This window comes from Podarcis gaigeae (genome assembly GCF_964106915.1).
Source record: "Podarcis gaigeae genome assembly, chromosome: 2".
Taxonomy (NCBI): domain Eukaryota; kingdom Metazoa; phylum Chordata; class Lepidosauria; order Squamata; family Lacertidae; genus Podarcis; species Podarcis gaigeae.
Window position 1 is genome coordinate 60,093,790 of NC_139679.1, and position 21,827 is coordinate 60,115,616.

Here is a 21,827-nt window from a genome sequence, read left to right on the forward strand (position 1 = left end):
TTTGGGTCTTTGAGGTGGCAAGGCTGCCCTTTTTTAACAAGGTGGCGTTGCAGTTGGTTCTATGATGCTAGATGGACCCATAGAATATGTCTCTTTCCCTCCTTCAGAAAACCACATTTTAAAAATGTGCAGAAGCAGTGAAAGAGCTACAAGAACTTCAAGATAAGAATTTGTTAGATCACCGCCATACATTGTAATGCTGTGATCTGAGCTGGGAGCAGGTCATTGATATGCAATAAGTAAGGTAGCCCAGTGACCTTGGGGGCTAGGATGTTGCATGACAGGTGGCTTTTGACAGATCTGAACGTTTTGAAGAATTGCTTCTATAGGATTTCATCCTTAATCGTAGAACACAAAGACTATCCTTCATTTTGCAATAGCTTCAATCCTTTGGGTGACATGGAAGATTCATCACACATCAGCTGTGTTTTGTAGTTTCAATGTTTTGATATGGCAACCCACCCAATTCCTACCAAATGTCTTGGGAAACGGGAAGTATGCTTATAGAAACAATGGGTGAAATCCAATCCTGCTGCCCCATTTGTGGAAAGGCTGTTGACCAAGTCCCCTTCTCTTTATAACCCCTGTGCCACCTGTCACACTGTGTTGGAGGGTCTCTAACTCTCTGGGGCTGATTTTCAGGGAGTGCAGAACCCAAAGAGTGCTCACTAATGGTTCCTCATCATCCTGAAAAAAGTGACAAGTAGAGTGCCACAGAGTAGTGTCCTGGGCCTGTTGTTGTTCAACATCTTTATAAATGACTTGGATGAAAGTACAGTGGTACCTTGGGTTACAGACGCTTCAGGTTACAGATGCTTCATGTTACAGACTCCGCTAACCCAGAAATAGTACCTCAGGTTAAGAACTTTGCTTCAGGATGAGAACAGAAATCGTGCTCCCACGGCAGCGGGAGGCCCCATTAGCTAAAGTGGTACCTTAGGTTAAGAATGGTTTCAGGTTAAGAACGGACCTTCGAAATGAATTAAGTTCCTAACCTGAGGTACCACCATACTGAGGGGGTACTCATCTAATTTGCAGATAACACCAAACTGGGTAGGCTAGCCAATATCACAGAAGACAGAATCAGGACTCAAGATGACCTTAACAAATTGGAGAACTGGGACAAAACTAACAAAATAAATTTCAGTAGGGACAGATGTAATGCAGGAAGAACCAGCTGGACAAATATAAGATGGTGGACACCTGGCTTGCCAGGAATACATGTGAAAAAGTTCTAGGAGTCTTAGTAGACCGCAACCTTAACAAGAGTCAACAGTGTGATGCAGCAGCAAAAAATAATTTAAAAAGGTTGATGCTATCCTAGACTGCAGCAACAGATTTATGGTGTCCAGGACAAGGGAAGCAATCCACTCTCTTCTGTACTGTGTCCAGTTCTGGGTGTCATCATTTAAGAAGAATGTTGACAAGCTGGAATGTGTGCAGAGGAGGGTGACCAAGATGATAAAGTGTTGGGGAAGCAAGCCATATGAGGAGCTGTTGAGAGAGTTGGATATGTTTAGCCTCATAAAGAGGAGACTGAGAGGAGATATGGTAACCATCTTCAAATATCTAAAGGGTTGTCACATGGAAGATGGAGCAAGCTTGGTTTGTCCTGCACTGAGGGTAGGACCCAAACTGATGGACTCCAGTTACAAGAAAGGAGATTCCGACTAAACATCAGGAAGAACTTTCAGATGGTAAGAGCTGTTCAGCAGTGGAACCGTCTCCCTTGGGAGATGGTGGACTCTCCTTCCTTGGAGGTTTTCAAGCAGAGGTTGGATGGCCACCTGTCACGGCTGCCTTAGTTGAAATTCTTGCCTTTCAGGGAGTTGAACTAGATGACCCTCAGGGTCCCTTCCTACCCACACATTTCTATGATTCTATTACTCTTCCAATAGTGGATGCTTCTGCCAAATCTAAATCCCTTCCATAAGTGAAAGGGCACTGATGGGATTCCCTTAAATGGTTGCTTTCAGATTTGCCATAAATTAACTTTGAATTAATTAACTTTTCTCTTGGAAGTGTGGCTTTAGGCCTCGGCGTGGGACTTTTTCTGGTTTCAAGATTTATTTGGTTCTCGTTAGCTTCTCTTTCCTTAATTATTCTGGAACTAGTGATGCAGCTTCTTGAGATTTAATAGGGAAGGGAAGGGCCCTTTCTTGGTAGAGCACCTGCTTGTCATTCAGAAAGTCTTAGGTGCAAGACAATCCCTTGCATCTCCAGGGCTGGAATACCCCCTTGCCCTGAAACCCTGGAGAGTCACTCCCAGTTAGTGTAGACAGTGCTGAGCTAGAAACTAACTGCTTGGTAGACCAACAGTCTGACTATCTATTGACACAGTTTTCTGTGTACCTGTATCAATACGAGACCCAGTTCACATATCTATTCAGAGTCCTGGCATTGGCTAGGAAGGCTTGCACAATCACAACCAGGCTACGCAGTGAAGCGACTCCTTGCGTGACTCCGGCTATTTTAGCATTGTGCTGCCAAGATATATATATATATATATGTGTGTGTGTGTGTGTGTGTGTGTGTGTCACATGGGTGGCAGTTTGTAGAGCAGCACAAACGCAACAGCCATTGCACCACCAACTGCATGAGTAAATCAAGCTTGAATGAAACACCCTGCAATAACTGACTGCTATTCAAATGAAATATATTTGAGCACATTGTTGGTGGGGAGCAACAAAACACGCCCCCAGCCTTTTAATGTCTTTTAATGAATGTATCTCTTTGTCCCTGACATCTTATAGACTTGCAAGTGCAGACACACACACACCAACAGTGTAACGTAGGTATCGTCCTTGCTATCTCCCGCATTTCCTCATCTTCTACACTTCCGATTTCAAAGGATCTCATTGTTCCAGAGCGCAGCCTTGATCTCATTTTGTAGAATGCTGAATTATATGCCCTGTTTTCACCCTCGGTTGCAATCCGTGGAGCTAAAGGGGTGATATTTTCATATTTCGATAAAGCAGGCCTTTATGGGAAGCGATGATCCTGGTCTCTGTTAGTAAATGCAGAACCTGGAAGGAGGAGGTGTGGTGGTGATCGGTCCCCTATTAGTTAACAAATGCATATCCAGCAAAACCAAACCAGAAGAATGACCCAAGTCCTTGTAAATTTGTTCCATTAATATGATTTCTCCCCCCTTGCGTTGAGCTTGCATCCGGTCTTGTTTCCAAAGTCTGGGTGTTGGCAGGTTAAGCAGTACATGCATACCACACGCACAGTGAATATGCTGAACAATGCATCCGTTTCTCCCCCTCCTCCAGCATGTTATATACCATTCATGTGAGACGTGCTGCTGACATGCTTGGAACATCCTGAATATCCTTGAGGCTTTGCTAATGAAAATCTATGTGTTTGTTTCCTTCCCAAGACGTGCTTCTTGTGTACCATCAAATGCTTGTGTGTGCGTGTGTATATGTGTGCCACACAGGAACAAGCGCTCGCAAGTTGCAGGATATGGCAGTAAACATGCCAAATGAGAAACATCCGATGAGCTGCTCTACTGAAGCTCACCTACTTAAATAGCTTTTATTTTTAAAGTCCTTTTATTGCCACTATTATTATTTTTTTAAAAAAAACACACCAAACCAAACCAAAAGAGGGTCATGAAAAGCTCTAAGCTAGTAGCCCTAGAAGATTTTAAGGTAGTTGCTTGGGAGAGAAGTAATGCAAAAATCCATAAAGCAGTTGTTGTTTTTTTAAGCTAATTGGGATAAGGGTTTAGGGTGTGAAGTGAGAGCAGATGAATCTACTGTGTGTATCTTTCCCCACATTTCACTGGGGCTTTGAGGAGAGAAACTGGGTTATGGGTCATTGCGGTGCTTATTATAAACCACAGATTAGCACCAGTGGATTGGGTTCAGAGATGCATGGGCAGAACAATGCATGTGTAGGGGGCATTTCCTGGCTCTACGCCCCACCAAAATTCCCGAGGTTTGAGAGACCCTCTGGGAAAGTCTGGGGTGGGGCATGGAGGGCCAGAGTGGGACAAGGAAATCTTCAGAGTTCAGGGAGGCAGCCATGAGCAAGTAGAAGTGCCTTTGGATCACCTGTGGAGCCAAGTTCACATGTTTGCCTTTAGCACTCAACACCCACAGCATACATTTCAAGCACATGGCTTCCCCCAAAGAATCCTGGGAACTGTAGTTTATCCCCTCACGGAGCTGCAATTCTCAACACCCTTAACAATCTACAGTTCCTATGATTCTTTGGGGAAGCCGTATGCTTGAAATGTATTTGTGCAGGTGACCCTAACGGAAACAAGAAATAGCCCTTTAGAAGGAAGCTTTCAAAGTAAGCACCATTTGTATTTATTTTTTAAATCCTTTTTTCCTTGAGAGTTCAAGATAACTTTTTAAATATCATGATAAATCTCCAATTGGATAAGTTTTTAACATTGGGGATCACACACCTCCTTGTTTCTGTATTGCAGTATAGCTGGAAATATGGTTTGCTCTGACTTCAAAGAGCCATATCAGGCCTCTGCCAGACTGCTTTCTTCCAGGTGATATATCTGCTACAGATCATGCCAACCTTCCCCAGTTATTAAATCCATTTATATCTCACCTCTTTATGAAGGATCAAGGTAACATACAGTAATGAAAATCATAGGCAATGGAAAGTCATGGAAAACCATTAAAAAACCAACAAAGCTGTAAAAAAGCACACACTAGGAATAAAATAGAATGTTCACTAAAAGCAGAAGCACCCCAACTCCTGCAAAAGCCTGCTAAACACATGGGACTTTTCATATCTTTCTGAAGATCAGTCCAAAAAGGAACTGATACACTTGCTTTGGCAACTCAGTCCAGAGCTGAAGCTCAGCGGCAGAGCATCTGCTGTGCATGGAGAAGGTCCCATGTGCAATCCTTGGTATCTCCACACAGGGCTGTGGGAGAACTCAAGAGATTGGCCAGATGGACCAATCGCGTGACTCGATTTAAAGCATGTGAACCCCACACCATTGCGAATTGAGTAAAAACCCTCCTCCCCAATGCATTTTCCTTCACGTGGAGTCTCTCCACCTGCATTCAATGCATGTGTTAAGGGGATTGCATGGATGCAGGGATACACCATGCCTTGGATACCCCCAGCCTGCTTTTGACACACATGAGAAGATGCTGTACACATACATGTACTAACATATGCACGCAGAGTGCCTCCATTTAGGAATGTGGGTCCTGTTGGCCCATGATCACTCTTATGTGGAGGAACTCTGCTTATGGGCTCATCTTACATACGCTGAATCCATGGAGGTGGTGAGGTTCAGCTTCTGGTTGCACTGGTGGTGTGGTGAGTCTGCACAGGGCCCTGCTTCGTGCAAATGTTGGTTTCCCAGATCCTCTCCCTTTTGGATAGGTTTTGTAAGTACTATGTTCATTTCTAACCCAGGAAGCAGAACTACGTCTCTCCGCCAGCCCAGTCCTTTTTTCACCTGCTTGATATTGACAGATGTTGGCACCACTTGCTTTTGTTTTGGGGCTGTTGTTCTCACGGATGAGACCGGACAGTGATTGAGTCGTAGTCTGTATCGCTTACCCTCGGCTGCCACGGTTTTCCCTGGGAAGAAAAGCACCATACAAATTTCAGAATAGATAAAAAGAAAAATACCCTGTTTGTCTCCCTCATTGAGATGGATGACGGGCCGAACATTTATTCTCATTAAACATTCTTTTCAGCTTTTCTTTTCAGAGTTTGTCCTCAAGTTTCTTGGCTGCGGCACCCCAGTGGTGAAAATTAAACCACTGAGCAGACGAGACACGGCTTAGCGAATGAATAGAGGCTTGGTGCAATGGGGCATGTGACCGAGGGCACTCATTTGAGCCTGCAGAGTGGCTGAAGGCGTTGTTTGGTTCCCAGTCTTACTGGGTTGTGCACTGAGGTGCCGATGGGGAATGCAAAGCAGGAGCATCCATCATAAGCAACCACAGACCGATTATGATCTGGCAAAAGTGTACACAATAAGCTGATGTCATAATCAAGCTATTTAAAACCAAACCAAACGTCCGGGGAAGAAAAGAAATGAGGAGAGGGAGAAAGTCCTCTCTCAGTGATGAGGCACATGAAACCCGTATAATTGTGCAAAGATCATAGCTGCCATCATCTGTCATCACGGTTTCATTAAAGCTGCATTGCTAAGGGACTTGTTGGCCCCTGCCACTTTGAATCGCCGTACTTGCAGTTTGATGTGAATTTATTGTGCCTCTAAGTCAATGACGGTGCCTGCCCATGCAAGGAGTAACTAGAAATAACCTTGAGGTATAGGATATTCTTTTAAGAAGACACAACAACAAAGCTCTTTCAGCCAACACATATGACTTCAGCTTGCTTCAGTTTCACACATTTGCAAAATACATCTCTGGCCATGCTAATACAACCAATGGCTTATCTGTTCTCAACCTGCTAAGGGTTTGTGACCCCAGAATGCAGGAAATGCAACATGCCAATATTTAATTTCTTCTTACCAAAATGCTGTCGAGTAGAAAAATCCATTTATTTTTCTTCTTGTACTTAACTCTCAACCAGTGCCTTCGTTACTATATTACTGTACTTTATACATTTTATCCATTCTACTTAGCAGTGTACCAGCTCTCCTCCCTTGCTCAATATCTAAAACCACTCTACTTATGAAGAAATTCAGACTTGAATAAAAAGTTATCTGAGCTAGATTTAGACCTTAGAATCCATCCGCACTGTTGTTTAATGTGGAGAGTGAGCACCCTGTACCTCCATTAATTCTTCATTATCCATATGTCATTGGCCTACAACCACAGCTGTCCCACATCTATGGAAGGGGCAAATGTTAGCCACAGTGTTGCTAGTGAGCCTCTGATTTCTTGAAAACCCTGAAAATTGAAACTTGAAAGTTGAAAGCCCTGAAAATTGAGAATTGATGATACTTCACATTCCCAGTTTCTTGTGCAGGACAGACAATATCAATCATTTTATGCCTTCTTACGGGTGGTACGCAGGTGGACAAATGGTTCCACAGAAAGCTTTAACTTCCAGTTTTGAACTTTTAAAAAATAACAATTTGCTGTGTTTTCTAAAGTATGATACTCCATGCACTGCTGGAAAGAGCTCACCTTTTCTCCCAGTAGTCCTTTTGAGCAGCAGAAGTTTGGTGCATTATGCAAAGCATCCAGCTGTGCTTCATTATCATCACCAAATATTTCCCCTGTAAATGTTTGGGCAAGAATGTTCTTGGAGAAGGATTCCCTGCAAAGCTGAACCTTCTACTGCTCCTGAGAACCATGCTGAACTTTGGCACTGTGAGTTCAGGGAGGAGACCTCATCTGCCCCCCACCTTAAAAAAATAAAATCCCCTACAGTCATTGACAATGTTGGGCAAGTCTGCAGTAACAAACGTTGCAACTGCAAATAGGGGACAGATTGCCTTGGTGGTGTTTGTGGCCCGACCTGGTATTCCAGAGTGATTGTGGTCCTCTTGGACATATGGGGGCAGCTTAATTTCAGGGACTACTTAGAGCCAGCCATCGCTACACAGACCATTCTGTCCATTGCTCATCAGATAAGTACAAGATTATAGGAACAAAGGCAGAATACAGGAGAGTATTGACTCACAGGTCCAAATCCAGGTAACAACAGGGTCATCTTGAAGAACTACACAATATTATTCATGGGGAAGAATGAAGTGTGAAACCAAATAGGGTTCAACATCACCTGGATCTTTTTAGAAGTACAGAAGAGGAAGAATAACTTTCAACATCTGCTTCAGTTTATGGTGCTTCCGGAACCATGAAAAGACCTTCACCAGCAGGTCATGCTGTGGCTTTCTGTGCCACACAGATCTGGCTACCGTTAATGCGTGCAGCTACACAGGAGACTGTAATTGTGATAAGCAATGCATGAAGGTTATTCGATTTTGTATTGTACCTGGCTTAGAGATTTGTAAAATATTAAGAGGTTTAGAAATGAATGAGTGGATGAACACTGCAATTTGTTTCAGGGTGTATATTTTTGCTTCTTATTTCTCACCACTTTAATGTTATATAATCCATCCACATCCTTTGGGTATGGTGAGGCAGATATTAAACTGAACAAATGTATCTTTTTGTAGTTAGAGCCATAGTTATAGCACGGTTCACTTTTGTGATGGGATAATTTATCTCCATATAAGCTCTGCGCACATGGCAGATTCTGCCCTTTATAGCTCACATTCACAGGTGTGTGTGTGTTTTAAAAGGCATATTTTGCTTGAGAGATAGCCTAGATGTTTATGCATGTCCAGTAACCATAGAAATTCAGCTCTCACGGAACAAAGTCATAAAGCAATTCACATCAATTACTGTAACTTAGAGTAAGGAAGTACAGATACAAAGAGTTTCATCTCAGGCAAAATAAGCAAAAGTGTGCATGACAAAATAAAGGCCCCCATCATTAGGTGCTCTCAGGAGGTTGGAAGCCATGTGGCAGATTCTCAAAGTTTCAAAGTTTCAAAAGTTGCTTGCCAACAGAGCATTACTGTTAAAAATCAAAAGTATCACACTGTGCCCAAAACTACTTGGAGCCATCAGCGTGTAGAAGAAGGCAGGCAAACTGCAGAGCTACAATTCACGTGAGCTCTGAGTGGTGGCCTTAAGAGGACAAGTTGCTCCACTACAGACAATTATGTAAAGCAACAACACTGTTTAATTCCCACTGGTCTGACTTATCTTGATTTCCTTATATTGGGTGCATTCCACACTTCTTGAATAACTCTGGAAAAAAGTGAAAACAGAGATGCTTCACGGTGTTTCCAAAACATGAGAAGATGAACAACCAGAACTTGCTGAAATGACATATTAGATGAATGGGGCTTTCATGCTTGGAATTTACTGTTTCCCATATTGGGGGTTAGAAATATTTCCCCCCCTGGATCCGACTGCTTGGAAACCTTCCCTTTCCACACAACGACAGAAAACTTGAAATGGCTGGCTGGCTGGGCCCTTGCCCCTTTTCTCTCTCCTAGGGAGGAATTAATAAAGCATGCTTTATTTGTATAGTGTAACTTTTAAAATGGCATTTTGGAAGTTTCATATTCATTCAGTTGTTCCTCAGAACTTCCTGCATCTGTTTGCCAGCATTGGCTGTTAAAACACAGTTGTCAGTAGAACTGGGATTCTTTGAAAATCATGTTCACACCACATCATATCCCTCCCATGCATCAACAGTGAAACCAAGTTGCACTGAGATTAATTTGAAGCATGATTTTACTTTTAAGTGGTCATTGCCTTCATCGTGCTGCCTTGAGAAAAAGCTGTGGAACATCTGCAGCATCTGGGTTGCGGGCATTAGGGATGAAATGGGCCGCTATGGACTTGTTGTATGAGCATGTAAGAACATAAGAAGAGCCTGTTGGATCAGGCCAATGGCCTGTCTGGTCCAGCATCCTGTTCTCGCAATGGCCAACTAGATGCCTGTGGGAAACCAGGGAGCAGAACATGAGGTCAAGATCACACGCCCCTCCCTTGGTTTCCAGCAACTGGTATTTGGAACTGCATAGCTGGAGAATGCAGGCTGGCTAACTAATTTCCAGGTTGATCCTTCTCATTTTCCAGCTCTAACATAGAAGGAAAGGGTTCATGGCACGTTTCCTCACAAGCTTCTTTCTCACATGTTGCAGTGGATCTTAGGGTTGCCATATTTCAAAAAGTAAACAACAGGACTCCCCGAAAGTTGTTGAGCTTTTCTTTATGAAAACACACACACAAAAGCATGATTTCCCCCGGGAGAATCTAGATGAATGGCAGCCCTAGTGGATCTCTATACTCATATAGATGCATCGGGAATCCCAGCAATGTGTGGGCCTTTTCCCCATGTCCACCCCATTGCTGGCCATTTCACCAGGAAGGCCATAGTTTCATCCTTGCCACTGAAGCTCCAGATTATTAAAGGTAAAGGGACCACTGACCATTAGGTCCAGTCGTGACCGACTCTGGGATTGCGGCGCTCATCTAGCTTTACTGGCCGAGGGAGCTGGCGTACAGCTTCTGGGTCATGTGGCCAGCATGACTAAGCCGTTTCTGGTGAACCAGAGCAGTTACCTTCCCGCTGGAGCGGTACCTATTTATCTTCTTGCACTTTGAGGTGCTTTTGAACTGCTAGGTTGACAGGAGCTGGGACCAAGCAATGAGAGCTCACCCCATCGCGGGGATTCAAACCGCCGACCTTCTGATTGGCAAGTCCTAGGCTCTGTGGTTTAACCCACAGCCCCACCCACGTCCCGAAACTCCAGATTACTTCCACTTAATTTCGCACGAGAAGCCTGCAAGCAATGTAAGATAAATCACTGTGATACCATTTTCTGCACACCATTATGGCACTTCGATATAGTTTGGATTAACTGATTCTGATTTGCATATCACAGTCAGTAGGTAACAAAACATTCCTTTCTAACAATTTCAAAGGAAAAAAAAACACATAGAGGAACTGCTTAGAAGAGTTTGCAGAAGATTAAATAAACTCAGGTTAGCAATTTCTGCTTTCAGGTGTAGTGATAAAGATCTTATCGGGAGCTGTACTTGTTAAACTGTTGGCAGCTATATCCATTCTCCAATTCTGCAGAAACGAACATGACTCAGCATCCCTTTTTCCTTGACGTGCATGTGGTAATGTTATCACACTGAAGCAAAAACCACAGCAAACACAACTCACCAAGTGAGAGATACAGTGTGAAACAGTCCACAGACAAGTTTAAAAATGCAAAGCACTCTGCTAAAATAAGGCACAAAGGACACATCTTATAAGACTGCTGGGTTCCTTGTTTCTATGCTACAAAAACCATGTATATTTTCCCGCATTTTTGAACCAAAGGGCTTCACACAGGCCTCTGCTTAGCTGCAGTGAGAGCAGAATACTGGACTAGATGAGCCTTTTGGCTTGATTCAACAGGGCACTTCCTGTGTTTTTATGAGTCCACCGATTGAACTTTCTTCCTCTAAATCATGGCTATTTATGATGTTACTGCTGTACTGGTCACTGGGATTGCCATTTCCCCATTCCATACCAGGAGTGGTGTTCACTGTTCTGTACCTGTTTGTCTTTTTATTGTATCTCACTCTTGATCCATCGCCACTCATATTTCATTAAACTTATATAATCTCAGCCTGATCTTGTAGTATGCTAAAATAACACCATTGTTTTCATCCTCCTGACCGTGTTGTAAGCACCGCTTTTCTGACAAATTCTGTCACAGAAGCGAAGAGAAGGTGGCATTTGCTCAGCAAATATATGTCTCCTCACATATAAGTACCACAAATGAAATGAAAACAATCCTAATATAATGATTTTAAGGTGTTGTTGTTTTGTATTCTACAAAGGCGAGGCTATTATCAAATTAGTTCTTCTCCTCGAAACCAGCAGGATAATTTACCACACAGGTGTGGTGGTATATGCCTCTCCAATAAGGGCAATTATATTTTCAAGTGTGGCCTGAAAGTGTGTCCAGCCAGTTGTGAAGAGGCTTGCCCCTTTTACATGGCAGGGTTGTGCAGGAATTAAAACAGAATTAGGACCAATGGTGAACACCCGGAGGCCGTGGATCCTGAGGTTTGCCCTAAAGGACTATGGGACTATATGGAGCAGAGAAAGGGCCTCCCTTGAGACCCACTCAAGTTGTTGTTGTTGTTTAGTCATTTAGTCGTGTCCGATTCTTCGTGACCCCATGGACCAGAGCACGCCAGGCACTTCTGTCTTCCACTGCCTCCCACTCAAACCATACCCCTAAAGTAATGGGGCTTGAGGGGAATGGAGTCTTGAGAGGGTCTCCCTCAAGCAGGAGGGGGTTGGCAAGGCACTTGCTCTCAGGGCAGGATTGGTGTGCCCAGAGAATGCAGGTTAGGAGAAAGTGGCAAGGCCATCCCTTGCTTCAGATATGCCCACACAGCTTAATTGTTGTAAATTATGTAAAGTTGTGGCCCTTAATCAACCCAATACCCGAGTCCTGTCTCTTTATTCCTGATTGTGGGTGCAATTATAGTGATTATGTGAAGCATGTATGTTCAACCATTGAGTAAAATGGGGGGTCTTTTATTTCTCTCAACCCTTTCCCCAAATAAACACTGACATAATAATGGCTGTCATCAAAACAAGTGGGTCATGAGTAGACTAAGTTCCAGTCAATTGAGAATAGATATGTCATGTTAGAAGTCCAAACCCCCAACAACCTCAGATGTAATCTTTCACCAATGCCATTTTGGGGAGAATGTGGAAGATTTCAAGTTTTGGAAGTTCTTGCATGGAAGAACTGCTGGACATTAGCTCACCAGACACATAGACAGTGGAGCAATCAGCATTTAAAAATAATTAATTTCACATTACAAGCCAGAAGGAACTAAAATGGTGGCACCCATAGGAACCTTCCATCTACTCTGGCAGTTAGGTTTAGACTTGACCAATCCAATTCAGGACTAATTCCACAAACCAGCCTTCTTCAAACTGGTGCCCTCTAGATCCTTTGGAACGCAATGGTCTCATCTCTCACCACTGGTCATTGCTGGGTGGGGCTGATGGGAAATGAAGTCCAACGACATATGGCTGACACCAGCTTAAGTAAGTCTGCCGTAAGATATGAACTGAGCAAATGTGGGACAAAATAAGTATCCTGGGGATAAGCACCTGGTTGTGTTCCAATTTTATTTCCTGCCATTGTGGACCTAATTGGGCCTCTTTACGGCAACTTGGAATTCACTTCAGGTTTTGATTCCAAAGTGCATGAAAACTTGGCTCTGCTATTTGATTGCTGTTGTCTTCTATCTGTCTGCAGAATGTCGCATGTTTATCATTCCATCCACACATCTGCACACACTTCCTGAACTGTTTCATTGGTGCAGGTGGGAGAGGGGCCATGAGACAGGCGAAAGCAACCGGCTGGGATACGGAACCCTGCCACTTTTTTGTTTTAAAAAAGAGTTTATGAAGAAAAATATGTGAAGAAACAATAAAAACTCAGAGCACACACATATATTCCTTGGGTTACAGCAAAAATACGAGAAAAACAAGCCGACAACAGGAACACTCCCTCTGTAACCTGCAACCTTTGACCTAGAAAGTGCTTTAACCAAACATTTCCGCCTAACAAACTGCAACGGGCAAAAGCATAGGGAGGTTCTCTCTATGAGTCTGCAAGACCTGATCTTGACCAATCCACTCCCTTCTCTCATGCTGCCTTATCTTCAGTGCTATTTAATATCTATATGAAGCCACTGGGAGCGGTCATTAGGAGATTTGGGACAAGGTGCCAACAGCATGCAGGTGAAACTCAGCTCTGTTTCTCCACGACATCTGAATTGGGAGAGGCTGTTGAGTGCCTGGACCGGTGCCCTGGACACAGTGATTAAAAGCATGAGGGAAAACAAGCTAAACTTGAATTCTGGCAGGACGGAGGCATTGTGGGCGAGTCATTCCCATGTCCGAGAAATTGGTCCATTACCTACTCTGGGTGGGGCTGCACTCCCCCCGAAGGAGCAAGTTTGCAGCCTGGGAGTGCTGCTGGATCCAGCTGTGTCCCTGGAGGGAGGCCCAGGTAGCCTCAGTGCCTGGAAGTGCCTTTTGCTATCTGTGACTGATGCAACAGCTATGGCTATTTCTGGACCAGGAAAGACATGCCCCTGTAGTTCATGCATCGGCTACTTCAGAACTGGGTTACTGTAATGCACTATGCGTGGGGCTTACCTTAAGCTTGATCCAGGAGCCACACTTGGTGCAGAAGGCTGCAGTGTGATTCCTGACAGGAGCGAGACCCTGTCGTCATATAACACCTGCTCAGAGATATGAACTGGCTGCCTATTTATTTGCTACTGGGCCAAGTTTACAGTGTTACTATTACTATCCATGCGACGGTGGTGAACTCCTGTTGCTCTGTCCCAGCTTCTGCCAACCTAGAAATTTATCTCTGCCTTACCTCATCTATGCCCACTTGACCACTTCAACCTGTGGTACTGGCTTTGTTACAGGTGCCACATAATATTCTGTATATATTTTAATATGGCAGCTCCCACTATTTGGAACTCCCTGCCACTTGACAACCAGGCAGGCACCTTCACCGTGCTCTTTTCAACATTTTTCTTTAGGCAAGCTTATCAAGAGAAGTAGAATGTTGAGAAGCATTTTAATCTGGTTTTTAGCTTATCATTCATTTTAATTATTTTTTGAATATTTTAAATAGAGGGTTAAGAACTTAATTTGTTCTGGTTAACCTGAAACTGTTCTTAACCTGAGGTACCACTTTAGCTAATGGGGCCTCCTGCTGCCGCTGCTGCGCCACCCCCCGCCTGATTTCTGTTCTCATCCTGAAGCAAAGTTCTTAACCCGAGGTACTATTTCTGGGTTAGCAGAGTCTGTAACCTGAAGCGTCTGTAACCTGAAGCGTCTGTAACCTGAGGTACTACTGTAGTTTTAAACTTTACTGTTTCATTCTTTGAGGTTTTATTACAATCAAGCAGTACGTAAATTTTGTGAAACAAATAAACATTTCCATGCTTGCAGCCACCACCGCTTGATATACAGCTAAGGGAGCTAACTCCAGATCTTGCATAGTGACTAAATGGTCCTCACCTCTGAATGAATTGCTCCCATGCTTGAAGGGGCCAAGGATAAGAAGCCTCATGTAAACGGACTAGAAAATATTAACAGGCCTGCTTTCTGTCTGAACTGGGAGTCTTTGTTCTGCTTTCTCCAGGTGATAGACATAAATAGACGGGGCAGGTAGAATTAAGTCAATTTATTCAAATGTATACAGCAGCCTATAAGCCCACGCAGCTTCCATTTATTATCCTGTCTCTGGGTTTGAGCGGCGGCGAGAGACAGGGAAAAAGGCTGTTAGTGCCTGTGTACCAAGTGACTAAGCGGAGGCATTTGTGCTCACACACACGCAAGGAAGATCCCATGGAAAGCCAGTGGAGGAGAAGAGCTGCAAGACTGCTGCGGTGGAGTGGAAGGAGAATGTTACGAAGGCAAGGAGAAGGGCATGCCCGTGCCCAGTGGTTCTGGCTGGGAGGGAGAGTGAGTCATCATGCTGAGCAACCCTGTCAAAGGACACTAGGGAGCAATGGAGAAAAAAGACACAGCATGTTCATTATGCAAGGATTTGCCTCTCCTTGGGCAGTGTTTCCACACACATTCCCATCGTTCGGTAGGCGTACCGGTCACTTACTTAAACTTCACTTGAGTTTGCAAGTAGGGACCTGTATATGTACGTGTGTTTGCATGTGCATTTGTCATGAAGCACATTAATACGTTTATAAATATTTGGAGCAGTGGTAGATGTTGTTGGAGAGCAACTCACATCATCCCTCATCACTGGCCACATTGTTTGGGACTTGGCGGCCAATGGCATCTGCAGTGCATCATGTTGGCAACACCTGATTTACAACATGGCTGATTTGTTGGTTGTTATATTTCACAGGCTATTAAGTGCCTCTGTGTAGCCACATTCTGGACTAGAAAACTGATGGGAGAACCTAACGCTGTGTACACACCACACCTTTAAAACAAATTTAAAGCACATTTCCGACTGCCAACCCAAGAATCCTAGAAAGTGTAGTTCACCCCTCTCAGAGCTAAAATTCTTAGCACTCTTAACAAACTTCCCAGGATTCCTTGGGGGACTGAAGGCTGGTGCGGCCTTGCACCAGGTGCGCCAGTCTCCCAACACTGTGCAGGCTGGTGCAGCCTTCTGTGATGTTGTGCCGGGCCCCCCTCAATATTGGGAGGGATGTGGGGGCCCCTTAAAACAAATATTGAGGGGGCAGAACACCTTTGCCCCCTAGAGTTTGCATGCCTGGGTCCAGCTGATGTCTCCACCAGCAGGAGAGGAAGAGTAGCAATTTTGTCTGATTACCTGTGACGTTCCTGATTGAATATGAGCTCCATAAGGCTCAGGGGCCCTTCATAAGAGGTGGAAGGTGGTATGAGAAGCCCCCCTGAAAGGCAAATAGGCCAAAATAGCTGGGCTTTGTTAGCAGAGGTGACTTCCACATCAAAAGCATCTTCTGACCACAAAGGCCCACCATTGGATTCTGCCCTTCATTTTCGTTCTGTCCGTTTTAAAGAGATGAACATTTTAAAAGCTCTCTCTCTAAGTTGGCCCTATAGAATACATAATCATAGTCTTCTTTATTTTGTCCCTCAGGCAGTAGGCACAGGGTGGGGTGGGGGGTTCTTTCCATGCTACACTCCTGTGCATTTCATGTTGCTATTAACCCCCAAGTCACTAAAATGTGCATTCGGTTTGTGTAGAGCAGATGAGAGCGTATGTGCTTTAATTTGTTTTCTCAAGTGCCAAGCCATTATTTTAACCTTTAATTTATACCCTTGTCTGCACAAACCCATGCAGGAACGGAAGCAAGATAAGACAAGTTGGTCTTCAACATTCTTTGTGTTCTGTTTTGTGCTGCTAGGAAACTCTTTAAAGGGTGAGGCAGGAATTATTCGCACGTATTTCGGTACCTAATACGGCCAATTTTACATTTTAAAGACTGTGAAGTGGTGCCCCATTTATCAATGATTAAGTGAGAAAACAGAACAAAGCAGTGTATTTAAGCTTTCTGCTTAAATGTGCTTAACATGACCATAGTGCTCTTTTAGATTTATAAAGAGAGAGAACTGCAAATAACAGAAAATAAAATTGAGAGAGATTTTATCAGCCATTCCCATGGTGGTGTCCTCCAGTGGTTGGGGCAGTGGTCAGAGATTATAGGAGCTGTAATCCTGCAACACCAGTAGCCAGAGATTCATTATTCTAGCATCTGTCCACTGAAAACAAGCCTTGCTTGAACTCCTAATCCAGTTAGGAAACTAAGCAGCCATCCTTTAAACATGCACTTTCTTCATGGTACAAATCCTGTTTCCAGTCAGGGGTTGAGCCCCACAACAGGTCTTGAACCAGTGACTTCCAGGATCTCAGGCAAGGCCTTAACCCAAGTACCACCACCCAGCCATGGCCAAGGATGAGAAGCCTCATGGCAATGATGAGCGATAATGGGTGAGGCTAAGGATATGTAATGAGGGCACCAGGTAAGCTTCCTTAGAGGGAGCATTCCGCAAACAGAAAGCCACTGCAATGAAGGCCAGTTCTCCTGTTGCCTCTTTCCAGACCTCTTGTGGACAAGCCATGCAAAGAAGAGCTTCAGATGATGAATGCATGGTCTAGGTTGGTTCATATGGGGAAAGGCAGTCCTTTCAGCCCTGAGGTGTTTAGGTCTTTATAGGTCAAAACCAGCATTTTGAATTGGGCCTGCAAATGAATTGGCAGCCTGTGGAGTCGGGCCAGGATCAATATAATATTCTCAAACTTTCTTGCCCCAGTGAGAAACCTGGCTGCCGAATTCTGCACTAGCTGAAGCTTCCGAATCATCTTCAGAGGAACCCCTATGTATAATGTGTTAAAGTAATCCAGCCTAGAGGTTACCAGAGCACAGACGGCATAAGTTAGGCTATCCCTGCCCAGATAGGGGTGCAGCAGGGCCACTAGTCAAAGCTGATGGAAGGCACTCCATGCCACCGAGGCCACCTGAGCCTCAAGCAACAGGAAATGGGTACCCCCAAGCTGCATACCCACTCATTCAGAGGGAGTGTAACCCCATCACGATCAAGTGCCCTCTCATCCATTTGGTCTAGGGAACAACCCACAAACCAGCCATAGCCATAAAGGCTTTATAAAACAAATCCACCTTAGAAAGTGCAGGGTTACCATGCTCTCAGCAGCCAAATCTCAAGAAATTAAAGAAGCACAATGGTTAAATTTCTTCACACACTCATAAAATTTATTTATGAAAATGAGTGGATTCCTAATTCTGGCTGCTCTCCCTTGAAGGCCTCTAGGGCTTGATAATAATTCTCTTCAATGTCCTCAGGGGAATCTCTTCTGGATTGTTTAGTTTCTCACGTTAGGACTTGTGTCTCTGGGTGGAGTTATTCCATTTATTTTTAAGTGGTCTAAAATAATGGCAGGTGTCAGCAATCCAAAATACCACCATAAATAATGTCTTCCTTGAGCAAACAGGCAATTATTTGAGGCCCTTTGAAGTGATCACATTTTGGGGAGGGGGGGGGGGACAGGGATATAAAAGCAACGAAATATTTCCTGTATGTTTTCCATGTTGCACACATCGTAACTGCTTTATCAGAAGTGGAGCTGTGCCAGCAAACTATATTGCTTTAGCTTTCTCATTTGGTTCATTCTGTTTATTAAAACAACGTTATCTGCTTCTTAGGCATGAAGAACATGACTTCTTGATCATGGTAAAGTCAGAGGTTGGCTTAAGATCAGATTTGTATAGCTAACACATCTATGTGACATCCACACACACATCTATTATCAGCGGAGACGAATGGTGAAAAAGTTGGGCAGATGCTATGAATAAGACAGCATGTGCCAACAACAGCACTATCAGAAATGGCATTTGATGGCACTGCTTGGTTTAAGAAGTATTCACATGATCCTCTGTGCCTAGCTCTTTGATTTATGAGTTCATATCTCGAAAGATGAAGATTAAGAGAGGTTTTGTTTTGGTTTTTTTACAATAAATGATTGTAAAAGTTGTTCAATCTCCCAAATCGACTTAAAAGCAAGTTGTTGTTGTTTTTAAATAGGGCTGGTAGTTCTCCACTGGGTAACAAGATCAGCTGACTGCCCTCAGTCTGTGAAGTTAGCTCATAAGATTCAGGCTATTCCTGCAGCCCAGAAGATGCCACTGGCCTATGGAGCCTAGTCTGACTGGCTGGTCAAAGATTCAGGGCACAGAGGTAAAGCTCTGAAGGTTGGCTTCCGGAAGCCCCAGTTCAAGACCTCCCTTGGAGTCTTACAGATCTAACACAGAAGATTTGTGTCACTTTCTGCCTCCTTGAAGCTTGAATAGTACAGAAGGCAGTTTTCCATAAATTTGAAAGTGAGTTCTGTCACACTCCACCTGTCTTATTCTCTGGCATGCAACAAAGCCCAATCAACAGAATAATTTGCTTTCTGTATTATGAATAATCAATGACATGCTGAAAAAGGATGTGAAGAAGATGGGTCTCATGGAAAAAGTGTCCAGCTGCACAAATTCTATCTCAGTCTCATGACATTATTATTTTTTTTGAAAAATTTAAGCACACGCAGTGCTACTTACACCCTATCATACCCAGAGCCATACAAAAACCCCACAACATAAATACCATACATTTTTTCTATTTTCCCCTTTTGTCTTTCTAATAATTTTTATTGATTACAAGAAAACAAAATAGAACAACTACATAATGGAATCCTGTTAGAGACATAAAATACCCAGGACGGAGTCAGACTAGATCTCAGCAAATGACTTAATAGAATCACAGAATTGTAGAGTTGAAAAGAACTATGAGGGTAATCTAGTCCAACCCTCTGCATTGCATCTTCCGCCCAATGTGGGGCTCAAACCCACAACCCTGAGATTAAGAGTCTCATGCTCTTTCAAGTGAGCCATCCCATTACCAGTTTTGTGTGATCAGTATGCACCTGTAATGGTTCTAGGGGTTGCTCGTGTGTAAGTTGCCGCCACTCCTGGCTAGGTTGCCTGGTTGAACCCTTTCTGTCTGGACAGCCCTTCACTTCGTGGCTGTCTCAGTCGCTGGCAGAATCCGTCATTGGGCGTTTCTTGAACTTCTTCCAGCAAAGAAGTTCTTTGACGCCAAGTCTCCTCCTACTCTCCCTGCGCGGAAGTCTTCTGCGCAGGGTGGGTGTGGGCAGCGGAGGACCCGTGCTCTCCCCGCTGGTCTCCGGTGAAGAGTCCTGGAGCCTCCTCTCCGATTCCCCAATCTGCCCCCCTTCACCACTGGTGTTACGCTGATTTCCTTCCCCAGCAGATGGGCTGCCTCTCTCCCTACTGTGACCCTCTCCGGCATCCCTCTGGAGCCTTCCCTCCGCCTCTAGCTCCGATGGCAGTTCCCTGACAGCACCAAATAAAGGAGGGGGGGGAATAAAGTCCAGAATCCGTCAGACCAATCTTTCACCACTTCACTTCTCATCACCTGTCTGTGTCATGTAAGAGACAGTGATCTATCCCAGACATTACTGAACCATGATTCCTTAGGTAGCATTAAACATGACTTCCATAATTGACCAATGATAATCTGAGTCGCCACCAGTAAAAACAAGACCTGATCTTCATGCTTAACTGTCTGTTTAAGGTCACTTTTCAGAGATAACAATGCCAAGGTGATTGGTTTCTGGCATATTAGTAGTTTAATTAAGCAAAAGGTCTTTACCAAGTGGCGTTCCAAACTCTAATGAGTTTTTCATTTTAAAACTTTTGGTTCCCGGTATGTGCTGTGGTTTGGCAAAAGATGTGTAAACTTCAAACAACTTTGCAGTTTTCCTTCAAAATGTTGGTTTTGCACATCCCAGGTAAGCATGAATAGGATTGCAGGATGATGGGGTCAAAAGCCCAAGCCCATTCTTTTGTTGATTGTCAGTGTTGAGACCATTTAGCCAACTATTTGCCCCCAACAAACATTTTGCTCCTGTACTTTAAAATATGTTTAGATGTAACTCAAATATGCTTTGTCATGTTCCTAAAACAAAAGGGTGCAAGATTAATTTTCTATTTTATTTATATTTGGGGGAAGGTTTGACTTCTCTGATGGAAGCTCATAATAGTATAATCTGGGTGATTTATGCTGCAGTACTGGAGAGTAAGCCCCACTGAATTTAGTGGGGCTTACTTTTAAGTAGATGTGTATAGGATTGTGTTGTTATTCACTTGTTCCCCTGGTAAGGTTCAAACACCTCTTTTTGCAATAGCAATCAGGGGTCTGATAATTAAAATGTCACCTTCAGGGATTGGTGACAAATGCCAATAGACTAATCTATTTTACCCCAATGTTATGAAGAGGTAGCTTTTTGGAGGATGCATTCTGGCTGTAAAATCTATTACCTGTCATCCTCACATTCGTGCCCTTTTCAAGCTGAAAATATTATTTGAGCACGTAGGCTTCTGGAGTTACAGCTGACTTTACAGAGTTACACTAGCCAGGTATTTTTACTGGCAAAACACAGAGGGGAAAAAGACATCAATGAATGCAGTCAACTAGGACAGAAAACAGAAAAAAGGATTAGAGTTCTATTTTCTCTTCCTGTGTTTTGTTTCTTGAAGATAGCCTTCAATAACAGACATATGGCCACAATCATGATGAGATGCAGTTTCCCCAAATGGCTGATTTCTGATCTTATAAGAAAAATATTCCAGAATAAAAAAAAATATATTAGGAGGCAAACTTCAAAAGGTGATAAACAAAATTATACGCAGGTGCACTTAGATGTCTTCCACATTCCATTTCAAGGAAGTTATAAGTTGCTTCCAAACTGTTAGTATTTTGCAGGAGAGATTCAATTGCATGCTGGAAAATTAGGTTTGCACAACTGAAGTGAATTAAAGTGCTTTAACAAAAACAAAACTTTTTGCAGTTAGGAAAGTGACAAGGAAATGTGCTTAAATGTGGGATTGCGGTAAACTGATAGAGAGAACTATAAGCTCATTGCAAACAGAATGTGTAGTAAAGAGCAGATATTGTATAACCAAATCAGGATGAATTCTCAATAGGCAGATTATTTGGGGGAGACCCTGGCTAGGGTTGCCATGTGTTCTCTTTTCCCCGGACTCGTCCTCTTTTCCAGGGATAAACTTTGGGACAAATTGCATTTATTTGGTTTGAATGGCCGTCATAGCGTCCACATTTTTGCTCTTCAAAATATGGCAACCCTACGGCCTATGCATCACCATAAGCAGTAACCTCTTCTGACTAAGATGCTTCTTCCTCGAGATAAGCACCAGTCAGGGAGTGGTTTGATCTCTGCA